This window comes from Ambystoma mexicanum (assembly GCF_040938575.1).
Source record: "Ambystoma mexicanum isolate Mex_15411 chromosome 12 unlocalized genomic scaffold, UKY_AmexF1_1 Mex_chr12_unloc.1, whole genome shotgun sequence".
In the NCBI taxonomy this organism is placed as follows: domain Eukaryota; kingdom Metazoa; phylum Chordata; class Amphibia; order Caudata; family Ambystomatidae; genus Ambystoma; species Ambystoma mexicanum.
In genome coordinates, this window is record NW_027182322.1 from 12,750,119 (window position 1) to 12,763,534 (window position 13,416).

Below are 13,416 nucleotides of genomic sequence, written 5' to 3' on the forward strand. Positions count from 1 at the left end.
CAACACCCTACACTCAGACATTTTTTTCTAGCGACATATAAAGTAAAATCTTCTTTCAAAGCTATTTATGGTATATTCTCTTTGTGTTTTTGTATTGTTAACCAATTGTATGGCTGCACTTTTTATCCAGTTCTTTTTTATTAAGGTATGGAATTGTTGTCCAAACGTATTCAGTTTGCAAGAAAATACAGTAATACCCTATTCTCCGAATTTATCCCTAAAGGAACAAAGGTGTAGTTCAAGGTTTCACCCAGAAGTGTGATTCTTCTACAGACATTTTATGTTTCAGAAAACAATTATTCTTTCTTGTATCCCAGAAGGCTTGATAATATGATGTGAAGTAAACACTGGATTGACAAAACTTCGATCATCCCTTAATGTACGCAAGTTGATTTTCACCTGGCTCTGTGGCGCAATGGATAGCGCGTTGGACTTCTAAGTGAATTGGCAAAGTCATTCAAAGGTTGTGGGTTCGAATCCCACCAGAGTCGTATTTTTTACTTTCTTATTCAAACAAGGAACATTATGCATGTGAGGAATGTTTATTTTTGGCCGATGCTTTAATCTTAGTATTTGACCCAAGTTGAACCAATGTATCTAATACAGCATGCAACTGAATAAAAAGCAGTCTGCCTTCCATTGCAACAGGAACATATTGCTCATAAGGAATACAACATCACTGCCAAAAACTTTGCACTTTCCTAATGTATCCTTCCTTCAGAAACATTGTCTTTATAATAGCTGTAAATGAGATAGACCAAAAACACGACACCCTACACTCAGACATTTGTTTCTAGCGACATATAAAGTAAAATCTTCTTTCAAAGCTATTTATGGTATATTCTCTTTGTGTTTTTGTATTGTTAACCAATTGTATGGCTGCACTTTTTATCCAGTTCTTTTTTATTAAGGTATGGAATTGTTGTCCAAACGTATTCAGTTTGCAAGAAAATACAGTAATACCCTATTCTCCGAATTTATCCCTAAAGGAACAAAGGTGTAGTTCAAGGTTGCACCCAGAAGTGTGATTCTTCTACAGACATTTTATTTTTCAGAAAACAATTATTCTTTCTTGTATCCCAGAAGGCTTGATAATATGATGTGAAGTAAACACTGGATTGACAAAACTTCGATCACCCCTTAATGTACGCAAGTTGATTTTCATCTGGCTCTGTGGCGCAATGGATAGCGCGTTGCACTTCTAAGTGAATTGGCAAAGTCATTCAAAGGTTGTGGGCTCGAATCCCACCAGAGTCGCATTTTTTACTTTCTAATTCAAACAAGGAACATTATGCATGTGAGGAATGTTTATTTTTGGCCGATGCTTTAATCTTAGTATTTGACCGAAGTTGAACCTATGTATCTAATACAGCATGCAACTGAATCAAAAGCAGTCTGCCTTCCATTGCAACAGGAACATATTGCTCATAAGCAATACAACATCACTGCCAGAAACTTGGCACTTTTCTAATGTATCCTTCCTTCAGAAACATTGTCTTTATAATAGCTGTAAATGAGATAGACCAAAACACGACACCCTACACTCAGACATTTGTTTCTAGCGACATATAAAGTAAAATCTTCTTTCAAAGCTATTTATGGTATATTCTCTTTGTGTTTTTGTATTGTTAACCAATTGTATGGCTGCACTTTTTATCCAGTTCTTTTTTATTAAGGTATGGAATTGTTGTCCAAACGTATTCAGTTTGCAAGAAAATACAGTAATACCCTATTCTCCGAATTTATCCCTAAAGGAACAAAGGTGTAGTTCAAGGTTTCACCCAGAAGTGTGATTCTTCTACAGACATTTTATGTTTCAGAAAACAGTTATTCTTTCTTGTATCCCAGAAGGCTTGATAATATGATGTGAAGTAAACACTGGATTGACAAAACCTCGATCATCCCCTGATGTACGCAAGTTGATTGTCATCTGGCTCTGTGGCGCAATGGATAGCGCGTTGGACTTCTAAGTGAATTGGCAAAGTCATTCAAAGGTTGTGGGTTCGAATCCCACCAAAGTCGCATTTTTTACTTTCTTTTTCAAACAAGGAACATTATGCATGTGAGGAATGTTTATTTTTGGCCGATGCTTTAATCTTAGTATTTGACCCAAGTTGAACCTATGTATCTAATACAGCATGCAACTGAATCAAAAGCAGTCTGCCTTCCATTGCAACAGGAACATATTGCTCATAAGCAATACAACATCACTGCCAGAAACTTTGCACTTTCCTAATGTATCCTTCCTTCAGAAACATTGTCTTTATAATAGCTGTAAATGAGATAGACCAAAAACACGACACCCTACACTCAGACATTTGTTTCTAGCGACATATAAAGTAAAATCTTCTTTCAAAGCTATTTATGGTATATTCTCTTTGTGTTTTTGTATTGTTAACCAATTGTATGGCTGCACTTTTTATCCAGTTCTTTTTTATTAAGGTATGGAATTGTTGTCCAAACGTATTCAGTTTGCAAGAAAGTACAGTAATACCCTATTCTCCGAATTTATCCCTAAAGGAACAAAGGTGTAGTTCAAGGTTTCACCCAGAAGTGTGATTCTTCTACAGACATTTTATGTTTCAGAAAACAATTATTCTTTCTTGTATCCCAGAAGGCTTGATAATATGATGTGAAGTAAACACTGGATTGACAAAACTTCGATCATCCCTTAATGTACGCAAGTTGATTTTCACCTGGCTCTGTGGCGCAATGGATAGCGCGTTGGACTTCTAAGTGAATTGGCAAAGTCATTCAAAGGTTGTGGGTTCGAATCCCACCAGAGTCTCATTTTTTACTTTCTTATTCAAACAAGGAACATTATGCATGTGAGGAATGTTTATTTTTGGCCGATGCTTTAATCTTAGTATGTGACCCAAGTTGAACCTATGTATCTAATACAGCATGCAACTGAATCAAAAGCAGTCTGCCTTCCATTGCAACAGGAACATATTGCTCATAAGCAATACAACATCACTGCCAGAAACTTTGCACTTTCCTAATGTATCCTTCCTTCAGAAACATTGTCTTTATAATAGCTGTAAATGAGATAGACCAAAAACACGACACCCTACACTCAGACATTTGTTTCTAGCGACATATAAAGTAAAATCTTCTTTCAAAGCTATTTATGGTATATTCTCTTTGTGTTTTTGTATTGTTAACCAATTGTATGGCTGCACTTTTTATCCAGTTCTTTTTTATTAAGGTATGGAATTGTTGTCCAAACGTATTCAGTTTGCAAGAAAATACAGTAATACCCTATTCTCCGAATTTATCCCTAAAGGAACAAAGGTGTAGTTCAATGTTTCACCCAGAAGTGTGATTCTTCTACAGACATTTTATGTTTCAGAAAACAATTATTCTTTCTTGTATCCCAGAAGGCTTGATAATATGATGTGAAGTAAACACTGGATTGACAAAACTTCGATCATCCCTTAATGTACGCAACTTGATTTTCATCTGGCTCTGTGGTACAATGGATAGCGCATTGGACTTCTAAGTGAATTGGCAAAGTCATTCAAAGTTTGTGGGTTCGAATCCCACCAGAGTCGCATTTTTTACTTTCTTATTCAAACAAGGAACATTATGCATGTGAGGAATGTTTATTTTTGGCCGATGCTTTAATCTTAGTATTTGACCCAAGTTGAACCTATGTATCTAATACAGCATGCAACTGAATCAAAAGCAGTCTGCCTTCCATTGCAACAGGAACATATTGCTCATAAGCAATACAACATCACTACAAGAAACTTGGCACTTTTCTAATGTATCCTTCCTTCAGAAACATTGTCTTTATAATAGCTGTAAATGAGATAGACCAAAACACGACACCCTACGCTCAGACATTTGTTTCTAGCGACATATAAAGTAAAATCTTCTTTCAAAGCTATTTATGGTATATTCTCTTTGTGTTTTTGTATTGTTAACCAATTGTATGTCTGCACTTTTTATCCAGTTCTTTTTTATTAAGGTATGGAATTGTTGTCCAAACCAATTCACTTGGCAAGAAAATACTGTAATACCCTATTCTCCGAATTTATCCCTAAAGGAACAAAGGTGTAGTTCAAGGTTTCACCCAGAAGTGTGATTCTTCTACAGACATTTTATGTTTCCGAAAACAATTATTCTTTCTTGTATCCCAGAAGGCTTGATAATATGATGTGAAGTAAACACCGGATTGACAAAACTTCGATCATCCCTTAATGTACTCAAGTTGATGTGCATCTGGCTCTGTGGCGCAATGGATAGCGCGTTGGACTTCTAAGTGAATTGGCAAAGTCATTCAAAGGTTGTGGGTTCGAATCCCACCAGAGTCGCATTTTTTACTTTCTTATTCAAACAAGGAACATTATGCATGTGAGGAATGTTTATTTTTGGCCGATGCTTTAATCTTAGTATTTGACCCAAGTTGAACCTATGTATCTAATACAGCATGCAACTGAATCAAAAGCAGTCTGCCTTCCATTGCAACAGGAACATATTGCTCATAAGCAATACAACATCACTGCCAGAAACTTTGCACTTTCCTAATGTATCCTTCCTTCAGAAACATTGTCTTTATAATAGCTGTAAATGAGATAGACCAAAAACACGACACCCTACACTCAGACATTTGTTTCTAGCGACATATAAAGTAAAATCTTCTTTCAAAGCTATTTATGGTATATTCTCTTTGTGTTTTTGTATTGTTAACCAATTGTATGGCTGCACTTTTTATCCAGTTCTTTTTTATTAAGGTATGGAATTGTTGTCCAAACGTATTCAGTTTGCAAGAAAATACAGTAATACCCTATTCTCCGAATTTATCCCTAAAGGAACAAAGGTGTAGTTCAAGGTTTCACCCAGAAGTGTGATTCTTCTACAGACATTTTATGTTTCAGAAAACAATTATTCTTTCTTGTATCCCAGAAGGCTTGATAATATGATGTGAAGTAAACACTGGATTGACAAAACTTCGATCATCCCTTAATGTACGCAAGTTGATTTTCATCTGGCTCTGTGGCGCAATGGATAGCGCGTTGGACTTCTAAGTGAATTGGCAAAGTCATTCAAAGGTTGTGGGTTCGAATCCCACCAGAGTTGTATTTTTTACTTTCTTATTCAAACAAGGAACATTATGCATGTGAGGAATGTTTATTTTTGGCCGATGCTTTAATCTTAGTATTTGACCCAAGTTGAACCAATGTATCTAATACAGCATGCAACTGAATCAAAAGCAGTCTGCCTTCCATTGCAACAGGAACATATTGCTCATAAGCAATACAACATCACTGCCAGAAACTTTGCACTTTCCTAATGTATCCTTCCTTCAGAAACATTGTCTTTATAATAGCTGTAAATGAGATAGACCAAAAACACGACACCCTACACTCAGACATTTGTTTCTAGCGACATATAAAGTAAAATATTCTTTCAAAACTATTTATGGTATATTCTCTTTGTGTTTTTGTATTGTTAACCAATTGTATGGCTGCACTTTTTATCCAGTTCTTTTTTTATTAAGGTATGGAATTGTTGTCCAAACGTATCAGTTTGCAAGAAAATACAGTAATACCCTATTCTCCGAATTTATCCCTAAAGGAACAAAGGTGTAGTTCAAGGTTTCACCCAGAAGTGTGATTCTTCTACAGACATTTTATGTTTCAGAAAACAATTATTCTTTCTTGTATCCCAGAAGGCTTGATAATATGATGTGAAGTAAACACTGGATTGACAAAACTTCGATCACCCCTTAATGTACGCAAGTTGATTTTCATCTGGCTCTGTGGCGCAATGGATAGCGCGTTGGACTTCTAAGTGAATTGGCAAAGTCATTCAAAGGTTGTGGGCTCGAATCCCACCAGAGTCGCATTTTTTACTTTCTAATTCAAACAAGGAACATTATGCATGTGAGGAATGTTTATTTTTGGCCGATGCTTTAATCTTAGTATTTGACCCAAGTTGAACCTATGTATCTAATACAGCATGCAACTGAATCAAAAGCAGTCTGCCTTCCATTGCAACAGGAACATATTGCTCATAAGCAATACAACATCACTGCCAGAAACTTTGCACTTTCCTAATGTATCCTTCCTTCAGAAACATTGTCTTTATAATAGCTGTAAATGAGATAGACCAAAAACACAACACCCTACACTCAGACATTTTTTTCTAGCGACATATAAAGTAAAATCTTCTTTCAAAGCTATTTATGGTATATTCTCTTTGTGTTTTTGTATTGTTAACCAATTGTATGGCTGCACTTTTTATCCAGTTCTTTTTTATTAAGGTATGGAATTGTTGTCCAAACGTATTCAGTTTGCAAGAAAATACAGTAATACCCTATTCTCCGAATTTATCCCTAAAGGAACAAAGGTGTAGTTCAAGGTTTCACCCAGAAGTGTGATTCTTCTACAGACATTTTATGTTTCAGAAAACAATTATTCTTTCTTGTATCCCAGAAGGCTTGATAATATGATGTGAAGTAAACACTGGATTGACAAAACTTCGATCATCCCTTAATGTACGCAAGTTGATTTTCACCTGGCTCTGTGGCGCAATGGATAGCGCGTTGGACTTCTAAGTGAATTGGCAAAGTCATTCAAAGGTTGTGGGTTCGAATCCCACCAGAGTCGTATTTTTTACTTTCTTATTCAAACAAGGAACATTATGCATGTGAGGAATGTTTATTTTTGGCCGATGCTTTAATCTTAGTATTTGACCCAAGTTGAACCAATGTATCTAATACAGCATGCAACTGAATCAAAAGCAGTCTGCCTTCCATTGCAACAGGAACATATTGCTCATAAGGAATACAAAATCACTGCCAAAAACTTTGCACTTTCCTAATGTATCCTTCCTTCAGAAACATTGTCTTTATAATAGCTGTAAATGAGATAGACCAAAAACACGACACCCTACACTCAGACATTTGTTTCTAGCGACATATAAAGTAAAATCTTCTTTCAAAGCTATTTATGGTATATTCTCTTTGTGTTTTTGTATTGTTAACCAATTGTATGGCTGCACTTTTTATCCAGTTCTTTTTTATTAAGGTATGGAATTGTTGTCCAAACGTATTCAGTTTGCAAGAAAATACAGTAATACCCTATTCTCCGAATTTATCCCTAAAGGAACAAAGGTGTAGTTCAAGGTTGCACCCAGAAGTGTGATTCTTCTACAGACATTTTATTTTCAGAAAACAATTATTCTTTCTTGTATCCCAGAAGGCTTGATAATATGATGTGAAGTAAACACTGGATTGACAAAACTTCGATCACCCCTTAATGTACGCAAGTTGATTTTCATCTGGCTCTGTGGCGCAATGGATAGCTCGTTGGACTTCTAAGTGAATTGGCAAAGTCATTCAAAGGTTGTGGGCTCGAATCCCACCAGAGTCGCATTTTTTACTTTCTAATTCAAACAAGGAACATTATGCATGTGAGGAATGTTTATTTTTGGCCGATGCTTTAATCTTAGTATTTGACCCAAGTTGAACCTATGTATCTAATACAGCATGCAACTGAATCAAAAGCAGTCTGCCTTCCATTGCAACAGGAACATATTGCTCATAAGCAATACAACATCACTGCCAGAAACTTGGCACTTTTCTAACGTATCCTTCCTTCAGAAACATTGTCTTTATAATAGCTGTAAATGAGATAGACCAAAACACGACACCCTACACTCAGACATTTGTTTCTAGCGACATATAAAGTAAAATCTTCTTTCAAAGCTATTTATGGTATATTCTCTTTGTGTTTTTGTATTGTTAACCAATTGTATGGCTGCACTTTTTATCCAGTTCTTTTTTATTAAGGTATGGAATTGTTGTCCAAACGTATTCAGTTTGCAAGAAAATACAGTAATACCCTATTCTCCGAATTTATCCCTAAAGGAACAAAGGTGTAGTTCAAGGTTTCACCCAGAAGTGTGATTCTTCTACAGACATTTTATGTTTCAGAAAACAATTATTCTTTCTTGTATCCCAGAAGGCTTGATAATATGATGTGAAGTAAACACTGGATTGACAAAACCTCGATCATCCCCTGATGTACGCAAGTTGATTGTCATCTGGCTCTGTGGCGCAATGGATAGCGCGTTGGACTTCTAAGTGAATTGGCAAAGTCATTCAAAGGTTGTGGGTTCGAATCCCACCAGAGTCGCATTTTTTACTTTCTTTTTCAAACAAGGAACATTATGCATGTGAGGAATGTTTATTTTTGGCCGATGCTTTAATCTTAGTATTTGACCCAAGTTGAACCTATGTATCTAATACAGCATGCAACTGAATCAAAAGCAGTCTGCCTTCCATTGCAACAGGAACATATTGCTCATAAGCAATACAACATCACTGCCAGAAACTTTGCACTTTCCTAATGTATCCTTCCTTCAGAAACATTGTCTTTATAATAGGTGTAAATGAGATAGACCAAAAACACAACACCCTACACTCAGACATTTGTTTCTAGCGACATATAAAGTAAAATCTTCTTTCAAAGCTATTTATGGTATATTCTCTTTGTGTTTTTGTATTGTTAACCAATTGTATGGCTGCACTTTTTATCCAGTTCTTTTTTATTAAGGTATGGAATTGCTGTCCAAACGTATTCAGTTTGCAAGAAAAAACAGTAATACCCTATTCTCCGAATTTATCCCTAAAGGAACAAAGGTGTAGTTCAAGGTTTCACCCAGAAGTGTGATTCTTCTACAGACATTTTATGTTTCGGAAAACAATTATTCTTTCTTGTATCCCAGAAGGCTTGATAATATGATGTGAAGTAAACACTGGATTGACAAAACGTCGATCATCCCTTACTGTACGCAAGTGGATTTTTATCTCCCTCTGTGGCGCAATGGATAGCGTGTTGGACTTCTAAGTGAATTTGCAAAGTCATTCAAAGGTTGTGGGTTTGAATCCCACCAGAGTCGCATTTTTTACTTTCTTATTCAAACAAGGAACATTATGCATGTGAGGAATGTCTTTTTTGGCCGATGCTTTAATCTTAGTATTTGACCCAAGTTGAACCTATGTATCTAATACAGCATGCAACTGAATCAAAAGCAGTCTGCCTTCCATTGCAACAGGAACATATTGCTCATAAGCAATACAACATCACTGCCAGAAACTTTGCACTTTTCTAATGTATCCTTCCTTCAGAAACATTGTCTTTATAATAGCTGTAAATGAGATAGACCAAAACACGACACCCTACGCTCAGACATTTGTTTCTAGCGACATATAAAGTAAAATCTTCTTTCAAAGCTATTTATGGTATATTCTCTTTGTGTTTTTGTATTGTTAACCAATTGTATGTCTGCACTTTTTATCCAGTTCTTTTTTATTAAGGTATGGAATTGTTGTCCAAACCAATTCACTTGGCAAGAAAATACTGTAATACCCTATTCTCCGAATTTATCCCTAAAGGAACAAAGGTGTAGTTCAAGGTTTCACCCAGAAGTGTGATTCTTCTACAGACATTTTATGTTTCCGAAAACAATTATTCTTTCTTGTATCCCAGAAGGCTTGATAATATGATGTGAAGTAAACACCGGATTGACAAAACTTCGATCATCCCTTAATGTACTCAAGTTGATGTGCATCTGGCTCTGTGGCGCAATGGATAGCGCGTTGGACTTCTAAGTGAATTGGCAAAGTCATTCAAAGGTTGTGGGTTCGAATCCCACCAGAGTCGCATTTTTTACTTTCTTATTCAAACAAGGAACATTATGCATGTGAGGAATGTTTATTTTTGGCCGATGCTTTAATCTTAGTATTTGACCCAAGTTGAACCTATGTATCTAATACAGCATGCAACTGAATCAAAAGCAGTCTGCCTTCCATTGCAACAGGAACATATTGCTCATAAGCAATACAACATCACTGCCAGAAACTTTGCACTTTCCTAATGTATCCTTCCTTCAGAAACATTGTCTTTATAATAGCTGTAAATGAGATAGACCAAAAACACGACACCCTACACTCAGACATTTGTTTCTAGCGACATATAAAGTAAAATCTTCTTTCAAAGCTATTTATGGTATATTCTCTTTGTGTTTTTGTATTGTTAACCAATTGTATGGCTGCACTTTTTATCCAGTTCTTTTTTATTAAGGTATGGAATTGTTGTCCAAACGTATTCAGTTTGCAAGAAAATACAGTAATACCCTATTCTCCGAATTTATCCCTAAAGGAACAAAGGTGTAGTTCAAGGTTTCACCCAGAAGTGTGATTCTTCTACAGACATTTTATGTTTCAGAAAACAATTATTCTTTCTTGTATCCCAGAAGGCTTGATAATATGATGTGAAGTAAACACTGGATTGACAAAACTTCGATCATCCCTTAATGTACGCAAGTTGATTTTCATCTGGCTCTGTGGCGCAATGGATAGCGCGTTGGACTTCTAAGTGAATTGGCAAAGTCATTCAAAGGTTGTGGGTTCGAATCCCACCAGAGTTGTATTTTTTACTTTCTTATTCAAACAAGGAACATTATGCATGTGAGGAATGTTTATTTTTGGCCGATGCTTTAATCTTAGTATTTGACCCAAGTTGAACCAATGTATCTAATACAGCATGCAACTGAATCAAAAGCAGTCTGCCTTCCATTGCAACAGGAACATATTGCTCATAAGCAATACAACATCACTGCCAGAAACTTTGCACTTTCCTAATGTATCCTTCCTTCAGAAACATTGTCTTTATAATAGCTGTAAATGAGATAGACCAAAAACACAACACCCTACACTCAGACATTTTTTTCTAGCGACATATAAAGTAAAATCTTCTTTCAAAGCTATTTATGGTATATTCTCTTTGTGTTTTTGTATTGTTAACCAATTGTATGGCTGCACTTTTTATCCAGTTCTTTTTTATTAAGGTATGGAATTGTTGTCCAAACGTATTCAGTTTGCAAGAAAATACAGTAATACCCTATTCTCCGAATTTATCCCTAAAGGAACAAAGGTGTAGTTCAAGGTTTCACCCAGAAGTGTGATTCTTCTACAGACATTTTATGTTTCAGAAAACAATTATTCTTTCTTGTATCCCAGAAGGCTTGATAATATGATGTGAAGTAAACACTGGATTGACAAAACTTCGATCATCCCTTAATGTACGCAAGTTGATTTTCACCTGGCTCTGTGGCGCAATGGATAGCGCGTTGGACTTCTAAGTGAATTGGCAAAGTCATTCAAAGGTTGTGGGTTCGAATCCCACCAGAGTCGTATTTTTTACTTTCTTATTCAAACAAGGAACATTATGCATGTGAGGAATGTTTATTTTTGGCCGATGCTTTAATCTTAGTATTTGACCCAAGTTGAACCAATGTATCTAATACAGCATGCAACTGAATCAAAAGCAGTCTGCCTTCCATTGCAACAGGAACATATTGCTCATAAGGAATACAAAATCACTGCCAAAAACTTTGCACTTTCCTAATGTATCCTTCCTTCAGAAACATTGTCTTTATAATAGCTGTAAATGAGATAGACCAAAAACACGACACCCTACACTCAGACATTTGTTTCTAGCGACATATAAAGTAAAATCTTCTTTCAAAGCTATTTATGGTATATTCTCTTTGTGTTTTTGTATTGTTAACCAATTGTATGGCTGCACTTTTTATCCAGTTCTTTTTTATTAAGGTATGGAATTGTTGTCCAAACGTATTCAGTTTGCAAGAAAATACAGTAATACCCTATTCTCCGAATTTATCCCTAAAGGAACAAAGGTGTAGTTCAAGGTTGCACCCAGAAGTGTGATTCTTCTACAGACATTTTATTTTCAGAAAACAATTATTCTTTCTTGTATCCCAGAAGGCTTGATAATATGATGTGAAGTAAACACTGGATTGACAAAACTTCGATCACCCCTTAATGTACGCAAGTTGATTTTCATCTGGCTCTGTGGCGCAATGGATAGCTCGTTGGACTTCTAAGTGAATTGGCAAAGTCATTCAAAGGTTGTGGGCTCGAATCCCACCAGAGTCGCATTTTTTACTTTCTAATTCAAACAAGGAACATTATGCATGTGAGGAATGTTTATTTTTGGCCGATGCTTTAATCTTAGTATTTGACCCAAGTTGAACCTATGTATCTAATACAGCATGCAACTGAATCAAAAGCAGTCTGCCTTCCATTGCAACAGGAACATATTGCTCATAAGCAATACAACATCACTGCCAGAAACTTGGCACTTTTCTAACGTATCCTTCCTTCAGAAACATTGTCTTTATAATAGCTGTAAATGAGATAGACCAAAACACGACACCCTACACTCAGACATTTGTTTCTAGCGACATATAAAGTAAAATCTTCTTTCAAAGCTATTTATGGTATATTCTCTTTGTGTTTTTGTATTGTTAACCAATTGTATGGCTGCACTTTTTATCCAGTTCTTTTTTATTAAGGTATGGAATTGTTGTCCAAACGTATTCAGTTTGCAAGAAAATACAGTAATACCCTATTCTCCGAATTTATCCCTAAAGGAACAAAGGTGTAGTTCAAGGTTTCACCCAGAAGTGTGATTCTTCTACAGACATTTTATGTTTCAGAAAACAATTATTCTTTCTTGTATCCCAGAAGGCTTGATAATATGATGTGAAGTAAACACTGGATTGACAAAACCTCGATCATCCCCTGATGTACGCAAGTTGATTGTCATCTGGCTCTGTGGCGCAATGGATAGCGCGTTGGACTTCTAAGTGAATTGGCAAAGTCATTCAAAGGTTGTGGGTTCGAATCCCACCAGAGTCGCATTTTTTACTTTCTTTTTCAAACAAGGAACATTATGCATGTGAGGAATGTTTATTTTTGGCCGATGCTTTAATCTTAGTATTTGACCCAAGTTGAACCTATGTATCTAATACAGCATGCAACTGAATCAAAAGCAGTCTGCCTTCCATTGCAACAGGAACATATTGCTCATAAGCAATACAACATCACTGCCAGAAACTTTGCACTTTCCTAATGTATCCTTCCTTCAGAAACATTGTCTTTATAATAGGTGTAAATGAGATAGACCAAAAACACAACACCCTACACTCAGACATTTGTTTCTAGCGACATATAAAGTAAAATCTTCTTTCAAAGCTATTTATGGTATATTCTCTTTGTGTTTTTGTATTGTTAACCAATTGTATGGCTGCACTTTTTATCCAGTTCTTTTTTATTAAGGTATGGAATTGCTGTCCAAACGTATTCAGTTTGCAAGAAAAAACAGTAATACCCTATTCTCCGAATTTATCCCTAAAGGAACAAAGGTGTAGTTCAAGGTTTCACCCAGAAGTGTGATTCTTCTACAGACATTTTATGTTTCGGAAAACAATTATTCTTTCTTGTATCCCAGAAGGCTTGATAATATGATGTGAAGTAAACACTGGATTGACAAAACGTCGATCATCCCTTACTGTACGCAAGTGGATTTTTATCTC

General features: G+C 35.9%; 10 non-coding genes across 10 annotated transcripts; all 10 read left to right on the top strand.

The window, feature by feature from the left end:
* Positions 1-401: 401 nt before the first annotated feature.
* Positions 402-491, top strand: TRNAR-UCU (transfer RNA arginine (anticodon UCU)). Its single transcript is given in 2 exon segments — positions 402-438; positions 456-491. It is a non-coding gene; the product is annotated as a tRNA-Arg (tRNA).
* Positions 492-2,698: 2,207 nt separating this feature from the next.
* TRNAR-UCU (transfer RNA arginine (anticodon UCU)) lies at positions 2,699-2,788 on the top strand. The gene is given in 2 exon segments: positions 2,699-2,735; positions 2,753-2,788. It is a non-coding gene; the product is annotated as a tRNA-Arg (tRNA).
* Positions 2,789-4,229: 1,441 nt separating this feature from the next.
* TRNAR-UCU (transfer RNA arginine (anticodon UCU)) lies at positions 4,230-4,319 on the top strand. The gene is given in 2 exon segments: positions 4,230-4,266; positions 4,284-4,319. It is a non-coding gene; the product is annotated as a tRNA-Arg (tRNA).
* A 676-nt stretch (positions 4,320-4,995) lies between these two features.
* On the top strand, positions 4,996-5,085 carry TRNAR-UCU (transfer RNA arginine (anticodon UCU)). Its single transcript is given in 2 exon segments — positions 4,996-5,032; positions 5,050-5,085. It is a non-coding gene; the product is annotated as a tRNA-Arg (tRNA).
* Positions 5,086-6,527: 1,442 nt separating this feature from the next.
* On the top strand, positions 6,528-6,617 carry TRNAR-UCU (transfer RNA arginine (anticodon UCU)). Its single transcript is given in 2 exon segments — positions 6,528-6,564; positions 6,582-6,617. It is a non-coding gene; the product is annotated as a tRNA-Arg (tRNA).
* A 1,440-nt stretch (positions 6,618-8,057) lies between these two features.
* On the top strand, positions 8,058-8,147 carry TRNAR-UCU (transfer RNA arginine (anticodon UCU)). Its single transcript is given in 2 exon segments — positions 8,058-8,094; positions 8,112-8,147. It is a non-coding gene; the product is annotated as a tRNA-Arg (tRNA).
* Positions 8,148-9,587: 1,440 nt separating this feature from the next.
* TRNAR-UCU (transfer RNA arginine (anticodon UCU)) lies at positions 9,588-9,677 on the top strand. The gene is given in 2 exon segments: positions 9,588-9,624; positions 9,642-9,677. It is a non-coding gene; the product is annotated as a tRNA-Arg (tRNA).
* Positions 9,678-10,353: 676 nt separating this feature from the next.
* Positions 10,354-10,443, top strand: TRNAR-UCU (transfer RNA arginine (anticodon UCU)). The gene is given in 2 exon segments: positions 10,354-10,390; positions 10,408-10,443. It is a non-coding gene; the product is annotated as a tRNA-Arg (tRNA).
* Positions 10,444-11,119: 676 nt separating this feature from the next.
* Positions 11,120-11,209, top strand: TRNAR-UCU (transfer RNA arginine (anticodon UCU)). The gene is given in 2 exon segments: positions 11,120-11,156; positions 11,174-11,209. It is a non-coding gene; the product is annotated as a tRNA-Arg (tRNA).
* A 1,440-nt stretch (positions 11,210-12,649) lies between these two features.
* On the top strand, positions 12,650-12,739 carry TRNAR-UCU (transfer RNA arginine (anticodon UCU)). Its single transcript is given in 2 exon segments — positions 12,650-12,686; positions 12,704-12,739. It is a non-coding gene; the product is annotated as a tRNA-Arg (tRNA).
* Positions 12,740-13,416: the final 677 nt, after the last annotated feature.